Here is a 10407-nt window from a genome sequence, read left to right as displayed (position 1 = left end):
GATTAAGTCTAATTGATTTATTGGATAAGCCAATTGTAAGGGAGAACAAGTCCCTGTTCGACTAGAACTTGTATGCACCTAATTCCTAATTAAGTTAGAATTTAAATCAAAAATAAATATGATTTAATTTAATTTAATTAAACTCCTAGTTGGACTAGGATCATCATTAATTAGGTTGTAATTAATTTAGATTGGGTTCAAAATGTTTGACCTAATCTATATAAGAATCCTAGTTAGACTAGGATTCGATATCATCTCTTGCACCATCTAAGAAATCTCAAGCCCACGCCCACTAATTAATTTTTCAATATTTTTCTATGACATCTACATCCAAGGAATGTTATCTCACACCAATTATTCTAGAGATTTGAATTAAATTTAATTTGGTTCAATGTGGAAAGTGATTTAGTTAATTATGGAAAGTGGTTTAGGCTTATTCTTTTTTTGAAAGAGTCCCTCTTCATAAGGACTCTTCCCTCCTCTCTTGCACCAATTTTTCCCAAGCCTATCCTATCATTTTATCACCCCTTTTAAGCATCTTATCCTGATCTCCATGAAATTTATAAGGGAGGGGGCGTCCAAGAGTTGGACGCCCCATGGACTCCTTGTTGATTAGGTCTTTTGACCTAATCTGCCATATAAAAAATTGCTGCCCCATATGCTATCAAATAAGAGTAAAAAATTTATGATTTTGAGACAAAAATAGCAGAAGAGAAAGAGGATGGCACGGGTAGTTTGAGGCACCAATATCCATGGAGGAGAGTCTTCTATCAAGAGATCAAAAGTTGATGTCTTGTAGAGAAACAAAAGGTAAGAGAGAAGATTATTTTCTCTTATTATTTTCTTTTCATATTATTCTCTCTTTATTTTATATTTTTATGTGATAAAAATTTGAGAGAGAAAGAGGGATGGCATGGTGGATCCATGCTCCAATGAGTTGGTGCATGGTGATCTAATTTTGGACATGATCTGATCATGTTCTGATGAGAAAAGAAGAAGAAAAGAAGGTCTTCTCTTAAGATTTTTTTTAGAACCCTTCTTCTCCATAAATCATGAGATTTTTCTATGAAAAAAATCTGATATCATAAGATCTAAAAATTTGAGAAATATCTAGAGAAGGTCTTCTTATGTCCTAGCATAGAGATGTTCTCAGGACATCAATCGTTAATGTACTGAAAGAGAAGATCTGTCTTCTCTTAGGATCTTTTTATATTACATATTATTTCAAATTTTAGGAAGGTCAAAGGGTTTGACTTCTCCCTTATTTTTTCTCATATTCTTCATCTCTTAGAATATTCAAGAGATCCGAAGAATATTTTTAGATTAACCATCCGGAGGGATCTGCAAGAAGCTAGCAGTTCGAGCGGATCTTCATTCGACGAACCTCCGATTTTGTTGCAGCCTTGTGTAGATCACCTGTAGAGGTCGGATGCGTGTGTGGCTCTAAAAGCAACAAAAAAAATCAACCGTAGAGTTTTTGACCCGCACCAAGATAAGAGATCTGATCTCTTCTCTTATCTAGATGTGATCTAGGTTTTAGATCTAAAACCATTTCAGATCTAGGGTATTGATTTGATCAATACCAAAGCTTTTATTTTTTGATTTATAAATACAATATGACATGCTATAGGTCCTAATTATAGGGTTTAGTAATTTGATTACATGCATTTATAGATTAAATTATTTAATTTATATGTTCCACTGCGTTATATTTTAAAAATATTTTGAAATTCATGCATGAAACCCTGCACCTTTTCCAACAGTGGTATCAGAGCATCTAAGTTCTTTTATAACATATTCATAATTATATTAAAATAAATCTAAAAAATAAAATAATGATCACACGGACTGTAGGTTGTCCTACAGTAAGGTTTAGCCCTTACAGTGCAAAGGTTGTCCTGGTACATTGCGATCTAGAAAATTTAAAAAAGTTTAAATAAATCTTGTCATGAATGTTTTAGATTAGGTATATGTCATTTCATAAAATTTTATGTAATGTACATAGATTAAAAATCAGCCATGAACAGGATCTTGCGAAGGTTCTATTTGCTTATCGGGCTAGCCTGACCAGCAATCCAGCTTGACTGAAAAGTTGGCTCAATTATTTTTCTAACCGATTTTAATTGTTAGTATTTGTTAGTGAAATAAGCCGACCCATTTATGAAATGAGTCGACCTATTTAGTGAAACAACACTAAATTATATTAAATCTTTCAAAAGTTGAAAATAATTTTCAAAATGCCGAACCCCAACCCTCAGCCATGAATTTAATTAAAAGAATTAAGTGATTGTTTAGGATCTAGGTTTGTGATTTAAAGATCCTAAGATAATTTCATATAACATGGGTTAAAGGGTAATGGGTTAGCTTTGATCAGGTTATTAACTGGGTTAGACTTAGGGTTAGATTAAATATGGACTAAGTTAAAAAATTGATCAAACCTAATTAAAAGTTAATTAGAATTAGGTCATTTCTATAGATCACTTCAATAGTTGTAGTTGATCAAAGTCCATATATCTAACAAATGAACATTGATCATGACTCAGCGGTTGAGCCAGAGTCTTTAGGCAGACCAAATCAAAACTGATAAACCAGTTGGTGTCTAAGATAAATCTGATCGGTGTTTTTTAATTGGGAGCCCGTTTACCTGGCCATTTCTTATGGTGTCTAAGGCAAGCTTTGGCAGACCCTCCCACCGATCATACTTACCTGGCCAATGTGGTTAATCAGGTCTTGATTAGGTTGCTCATTGATTCATGCTAACCCATGTCACATAGGAAATCAGTGAATTTGATTTCATTCAGTGAGACTGATCTAGGTGCCCATGGACCAAATTTGATCCTAGTCCTTGTTAATGACTTGAGAAGTCAGTAGGAGGACTTGACTTGGTGAAGTCAGTAGGAGCAAATTGGTCCATGTCTTTTCTATCCTTAAATCACTAATAATTTTAAATCTTCTAAAATTATTAGGTCCTTAAAATGATAAAATTATGGAGATAACTGAGTCATAGCCTCCCATTAAGGTGTTTGATAATGAGTCCATTAACTCAATAATCATTGCAGACCCAAAGGCCTAGTGCTTGTTGACTAATGGAATTATCACTCATCATATGACAACTTGAAAGTATTTTCTAATGGTGGTTACGTTAGCCAACCAAAGTTAGGCTTAATTATTCGTTAGTTAGATGCACCAAGTATAGTCATGTTAATGGTTGGACCTAACCGGATTTTTATAGTGGAGGCCAAAGCCTACTGATTAGATTTCTGGGGCAAAATTAAATTACTAGAAGTTATTTGGAGAAATAATTAGTTAATGAACCTATCCGTAGATGCAGATGGGTTGGCCGATCAAAGTCGGACTTGTGTGTAGTCTATGTGGATTCTAGTACCTACTAGAAAATTAAAGTAATTCTCGAATTGGAGGTAGAGGCTACTAATTTGAACAAAATAGTGAAAGAACCTTGAGACTAAAGTCTAAGTCTTTAGGCTTAAAATAATTCATATACATTAGGTCATTATTCTCTTTTCTCAAAATAAGGCTAAACCTTAATTGCTCCCATCGCTATTAGACAGTGATGACTTATGGGACCCAACTTCGTTAATTAGTATCAAAGTTGAATTTAGTTCAGCAATACGAATGGGTTCGTATTGGGATTTTTTAGTCCAGTCAAAATAATTAGTCCAAAATCGATCCAAATCAGGCATGTTGCTTTTACTGTCAGAAGCAGGGTCATAGGAAGAAGAATTGTCTTGCTTTCCTTGACCATAATAGGCTGAACAAGAGAAAGGAGCAAGAGTTGCTCATCAAGGATGTTATATAATAACACCTTAAAGTTTCTTTATGAAATTCTACTACTTAGGTATTAGATACCGATGGTCTTATGCAATTTATTGCTAAGACTACAAGTAAGTGGAATGTTTGAAAATGATGAGAAATTCTTAAATGTTAAGGATGGAAGTCTTATTCCAATCCTAATTTTAAAAATTATAGAGCTTATTTTCAAATATTGTCATTTAGAATAATTATTACTATTGTCTATTGTTTATGATGAATATAATCTTTGTTGGCCTTTTGGCCAAAGATGATTATCATTCATTAATAAAGGAAGATTATTGTGATATTACTATGAATAATGTTACAATAATACATGGATAATAAAAAAATAATATTTAATATTTACACAGCCTATTAAGTGTAATATACACACCCAAGTTAGATAATGTCATGGAAGTCTATCTTTGGCTTAGTCACATTGACAAGAACAAGATAAACGGATTAGCTTGAGAGGAAAACCTCGACATCAATGATTGCGAATCATTGATAGCATGTGAGTCTTGTCTTCTTGGAAAGATGACAAAGTCACATTTTAATGGAAAAAGTGAAGGAGCTGATAAAGTTCTAAGTCTCATACATAGTGATGTATGTGGACCTGTGAACTTAAGTGCCAGAGAAATATATTAATATTTCATTACAGACGATCTATCTGGGCATGGATGCGTCTGGCCTAATCAATTGAAATGTTCAAATGATTCAATAATGAAAGATTAAAATAAACTGGATAAGGTATTAGAACTCTTCGATCAGATCGAAAAGTGAATACTTATCCAGTGAGTTTCTGACATACCTAGGAGAGAATTGGATTCTCTCTCAGTGGATTTCTTTTCGAAACACAGTGTATCTAAAAGGAGAAGTTGAACTTTGTTAGACATGGTTCAATCCACGATAGGGTTCATTCTCTGTCTGTTTCAGGATTATGCTCTTTTGTGATTACCTGTTTTACTCTAAAAATATACTGAGTAAGTCTGTTGTGCAGATTGCATATGAGATATGGATCGGGCATGGCCTACACTCTCTCACCTTTGGGTTTGGAGTTGATCGGCCTATGTCAAAGGTTTGCATATAGGTAAACTTGGTTCTTGGTCCAATAGGTTTTAAGGGTTACTAATTCTATCATGCTGAAGAACATAAGATGCTCATCAGCAGTAGGGCATTCCTTTTGGAAAGGAGTTCCTTAGAGAAGGAACTGATACCTATCAAGTTGAACTTGAAAGTTTGTCTGGTAGAAAATGAACCGACATAATCTAGTAAACCTACAGAACCAGATTTGATCAGATCAAACTCTGAGCCCATTAAAGTAACACCTTTAAGGAGATCTAGTAGAGTACCGCATTAGCCGAACAGACACTTCAGTGTCCAGGTCTGGGACGGCGATTCTATTGATCTGATAAGATTAACAAAGATCCGATCACCTATAGGGATGCAATGCAGTGATCTAACTTTGAGAAGTGGCTAGGAGCCATTAAATCCAAATTAAAGTCCATAAAAATCAATAGTGTATGAACACTAGATGATTCACCTGAAGGGATAAAATCCATTGGGTGTGAATGAATTTTTCAAAAGGATCAGAGTAGCGCAGACGGAAGGTGGAGACCTATAAAGTCCGTTTCGCTATTACCTAGAGTTGGAACATACGTTTTGAACATAATCTTTGTTATGAACAAAGAGAAACCTGATTTATAAGTGGGCAAAATATTCTGTAGTGTTATTCCTTGTGTTGTCTGTGGATGAAATTCTCTTAATCGAAAATGGCATTCCAGCATTACAAAGAATAAAGGTTTGGGTGTCATCTAATTTCTCCATGTTCAAGACCAAATATGGTATACTAACTAATGGTAGTGAGCAGATACCAGTCTGATCTAAGTAAGAACCACTGGAAGATTGTATGGAAATCCTTAAGTATTTGAAAAATACTAAAGTCCAGTGACTCAAATATGAAAATACTGACTTTAAACATGTGGATGTTTCGATTTCAGTCAGATCAAGATGACAACAAGAAAGTATCGGATCATACCCTAATTATAGGAGCAATTTGCTGGAAAGGTTCCAAGCAGGATACTTTAGTCTACTCAGTTAGTGATGTAGAGTACATCGTAGCATATGATGCTGCATGTAAGCTGTGTAGTTGCTGAGCTTCATTAGCAGGTTGGGAGTGGCACCCTCACTGATGGTCCAGTCCTATCGTAGCACTGGAGCATAAATCTGGCTAAAGAACTGAAGGATCAGCATACTCTGTATTGCTATCACTTTTGATTTTAGATCAGGATGACATTGATCTTTGGAAGATCAATGATAAAGGAGAACTTGATCGACCCATTTGCTGAGGCTCGGAACTAAGAAGTTCTATGAACTCAAGTGGAAGATAGGATATTTGATATCTTCTGATTGACTTTAGTACAAGTGGAAGTTATTGGAAAATATGTCCTAAAGTCAATCATCTAAGTGGTAGATGATTGAAATTAGTATATAAATTATCTAATAATAATAGTTATTTGGTGGTTCATCATAAAAGTTCTATCTTCCTTAAATGAACTCTTAAATTATGATGAAGTCCTTAGAACCACAATCAATTGATAAAGAAGATTTATCAGATGGTTCTTAAATTGTTCACAATCAAATGATAAGTTATTAACAAGACGATAACTTATCAAGTGTAGGTCACTGTATGCCATATGCATTGGTTGTCCTCATAACCAAGTAGTGTGGAGACACTGGTATGGCATCAGGTGAGATATAGGAGTACATCTGTATTGAACGTGACCAATGTAATACTCTATTGTCAAGAGTAGTTAGCTAAGGCCAATGGGTATAAGTGTCCCTCCGACCTGAGATCACCAGGTGACTTGCAAGCAACTCATTGTGCTTTGGTGCCGGACTGCCTGTATTTTTAATATAGGTTCGAAAGATTTTTGGTACAGTCAAGTACTTGTGAAGTTGTGTGTGAGTCAAGATGGGATTGACACTCCTGATTAACTTCAGGAAGAGAATATCTCGCTATGTTTCAATTTAGCAAAACTTAGGCCTGGGTAATCCTCGTGAGGAGTCACGAGATTTGCAAAATTTTGAGACACAATAGAGATGACTTATATGAGTGTTGACAGCATACTCGAAGTCATCTTGAGCATTATTGATCAAAAGGATGAATATATGGTAACCATGGGTCAGGGTTCTTAGAATGTTGCTTTGCATACATTCGACCTATCTGGACGTCGGGAACCATTGCTAGATGGTACTTCGACTAGTACAGAAATTAGTTTCTATCTACCGGCTTAGGTTCGACCTATAATCACACACATAAGAGGTTGTAACCTAATCAGATGGTTAATCGAATTGAGAATCGTTCTAAGGTTAAACGATCAATGTGATTGATGTTTGACCTAATGCAAGTGTTGCAGGAGGATCAATTAGCAATTGGATTGCTAATGGCTCAATCTGATTGAGCAATTGGGCTGAGATCAAGTCTAATTAATTTAATTCAATTAGAATTATTTGGATTTAATTGGATTAAGTCTATTGATTTATTGGATAAGCCAATTGCAAGGGAGAACAAGTCTCTATTCGACTAGGACTTATATGCACCTAATTCCTAATTAAGTTAGGATTTAAATCAGAATTAAATATGATTTAATCTGATTTAATTGACTCTTAGTGAACTAGGATTACCATTAATTAGGTTGTAATTAATTTGGATTGGGTTCAAAGTGTTTGACCTAATCTACATAAGAATCCTAGTTAGACTAGGATTCCATATCATCTCTTGCGCCACCTAAGAAATCTCAAGCCCACGCCCACTAATTAATTTTTAGATATTTTTCTATGATATCCATGTCCAAGGAATGTTATCTCACACCACTTATTCTAGAGATTTGAATCAGATTTGATTTGGTTCAATGTGGAAGTGATTTGGTTAATTATGGAAAGTGGTTTAGGCTTATTCTTTTTTGAAAGAGTCCCTCTTCACAAGGACTCTTCCCTCCTCTTTGCGCCAACTTTCCTCAAGCCTATCCTATCATTTTGTCACCCTTTTAAGCATCTTATCCTGATCTCCATGAAATCTATGAGGAGGGGCGTCCAAGAGTTGGACGCCCCATGGACTCCTTATTGATTGGGTCTTTTGACCTAATCTTCATAAAAAAAGTTGCTGCCCCATATGCTATCAAATAAGAGTCAAAAATTATGTGGTTTTTAGATAGAAATAGCAGAAGAGAAAGAGGATGGCATTGGTGGTTTGAGTGCTAATATCCATGGAGAGAGTCTTCTATCAAGAGATCAAAAGTTGATGTCTTGTAGAGAACAAAAGGTAAAGAGAAGATTTTTCTCTTATTGTTTTCTTTTCAGATTATTCTCTCTTTATTTATATTTTTATGTGATAAAAATCTGAGAGAGAAAGAGGGATGGCATGGTGGATCCATGTTCAATTGAGTTGGTGCATGGTGATCTAATTTTGGACATGATCTGATCATGTTCTGATGAGAGAAGAAGAAGAAAAGAAGATCTTCTCTTAAGGTTTCTTTTAGAACCCTTCTTCTCCATAAATCATGAGATTTTTCTATGAGAAAAATCAAAGGATTTGACTTCTCCCTTATTCCTCCTCATATTTTTTCATCTCTTGGAATGTCCAAGAGATCCGAAGAATATTTTTAGATTAACCATCCGAAGGGATCTGCAAGAAGCTAGCACTTCGAGCGGATCTTCGTTCGACGAATCTTCGATTTTGTTGCAGCCTCGTGTGGATCACCTGTAGAGTCGGACGCATGTGCGGCTCCAAAGACGATAAAGAAAATCAACCGCGGAGTTTTCGACGTGCACCAAAGTAAGAGATCTGATCTCTTCTCTTATCTAGATGTGATCTAGGTTTTAGATCTAAAACTGTTTCAGATTTAGGGTATTGATTTCATCAATACCAAAGCTTTTATTTTCTGATTTATAAATGTAATATGACATGCTATAAGTCCTAATTGTAGGGTTTAGTAATTTGATTACATGCATTTGTAGATTGAATTGTTTAATTACATGTTCCGCTGCGTTATATTTCAAAAATATTTTGAAATTTATGCACGAAGCCCTGTACCTTTTCCAACAAATCCTTCTTTTCAAAGTTACAATTTAAAATATTTATACGATGAGTTCTTTACTTGACCTGACCTGTTCCAGCATAACTCGTTTTATGTATACCTCCTCAACCCGATCCAAGATGGATATGGGTAGGGATTTTCATTTGATGTCCTAAATAGTATTGCCACTAATCCATCCTCTTTTAAAGTGCTCTTTACATCTGTTTTTCAATGTGGCATCTTCCTCGGATTTGCCAATAGGGTCTGCTTAAATTTAGCAGGGGTGATGGAAGCAAGCCAGACTAGAATAGTTCATCACCCTTAGCAAGGATTCCTCTGCCATATTTTGTATCAAAGCTTGCCAGTGCTGGTCAATCTATTTCGCTTGATTTATCGTTTCCAATGGATGTGCACACTTATGCATCCCTCGACCTTGCTGATGTTGTTGATGCAAGTCCAAGAAGGTATCGGGAAGGAGATATCCTCCAACCAGAGGCACCAAGTGCTGATGGATTTGGTTATTGAAGATTTGGACTCATTTGGGTCTTATTATATGTAATTTCCAATATAAGAGTTAAGTTGGTTAGCCTGCTGCAATCAGCTTTATTGGCTCTTTCAGATAACAATATGAAATAAGATCAAACTTTTGTTATTAATGCTGCATGTGAACGTATTTGATGTAATATCAATAGTTATGTGATGATAGTTTAGTTATATATATACATCATATGCAAATCCATAGAAATATTTAATGATTTAGCAGTAATGTAGTGGATTCCAAAGTGTTCAAGTACTCGAAACTATAATCATTGCTTTGACAAACGTATATCAAAAAATATGTAATTTGAAAGTATCACCAAACTTTAGTTGAAATGATACTAGCTCTTGCCACTTGAGGTAAGGGGTAGGGTTTGATTTGATAGGTGTTAAACCTTCTTGCAGAGCTCCCCCATGAGCATCAGGCTCTGTCCATCTAGGAACCTCGCTTCAACCCAAATGGAGAGAGGGTGCAGGATAGGAGATGGTGTTTGAACCTCGCAGTCTTTAAAAAAGAAAAAAAAGGTTATTTGGAAGTAGGAAACTATTGGAGGACGTAGGCAAAATCACAAAGCACCCACTTTCAAAGAGGTGCATGATGTTTTTTTGGAGTTTTGTTGATACGTTTTGAATACCATTTATACAATTTTCTTCTTCCTTGTTTTTAAATATCATTAAACCTTTGCCCCCTCAATTTTCCTTTTTCCCCTCCCCCAAAACTCAACAATCCCATAAAAACAAACTAGTTGATTTTGTTTTGTTTATTTATTTATTTTCAAAATAGAGAGAGGAGAGAGATAGTCAGGGCCTATGAATAATTTTGGATTGCAAACTTTCTATCATGCCCTTGGTCTAAGATAGCGAGATAGGGGTTATGACAACTGCCGCATACTCATAAAAAACTCTTCACACGAGCATGTAAGACATCTTATTATGCTATCATAAAGAAATAACTGAATAATTAATTAATAAATTAATTTTA

The 10407-nt window shown here is 35.1% G+C and overlaps 1 long non-coding RNA gene across 1 annotated transcript; it reads left to right on the top strand.

Moving 5' to 3' along the window:
• Positions 1 to 715: 715 nt before the first annotated feature.
• LOC114913890 (uncharacterized) lies at positions 716 to 9417 on the top strand. Its single transcript, XR_012137929.1, has 3 exons — positions 716 to 810; positions 8508 to 8647; positions 9150 to 9417. It is a non-coding gene; the product is annotated as an uncharacterized lncRNA (long non-coding RNA).
• Positions 9418 to 10407: the final 990 nt, after the last annotated feature.

Source organism: Elaeis guineensis, chromosome 1 (genome assembly GCF_000442705.2).
Source record: "Elaeis guineensis isolate ETL-2024a chromosome 1, EG11, whole genome shotgun sequence".
NCBI lineage: Eukaryota > Viridiplantae > Streptophyta > Magnoliopsida > Arecales > Arecaceae > Elaeis > Elaeis guineensis.
The sequence above is the reverse complement of the archived record's forward strand: the minus strand, read 5'-3'. Positions and strand labels throughout refer to the sequence as shown.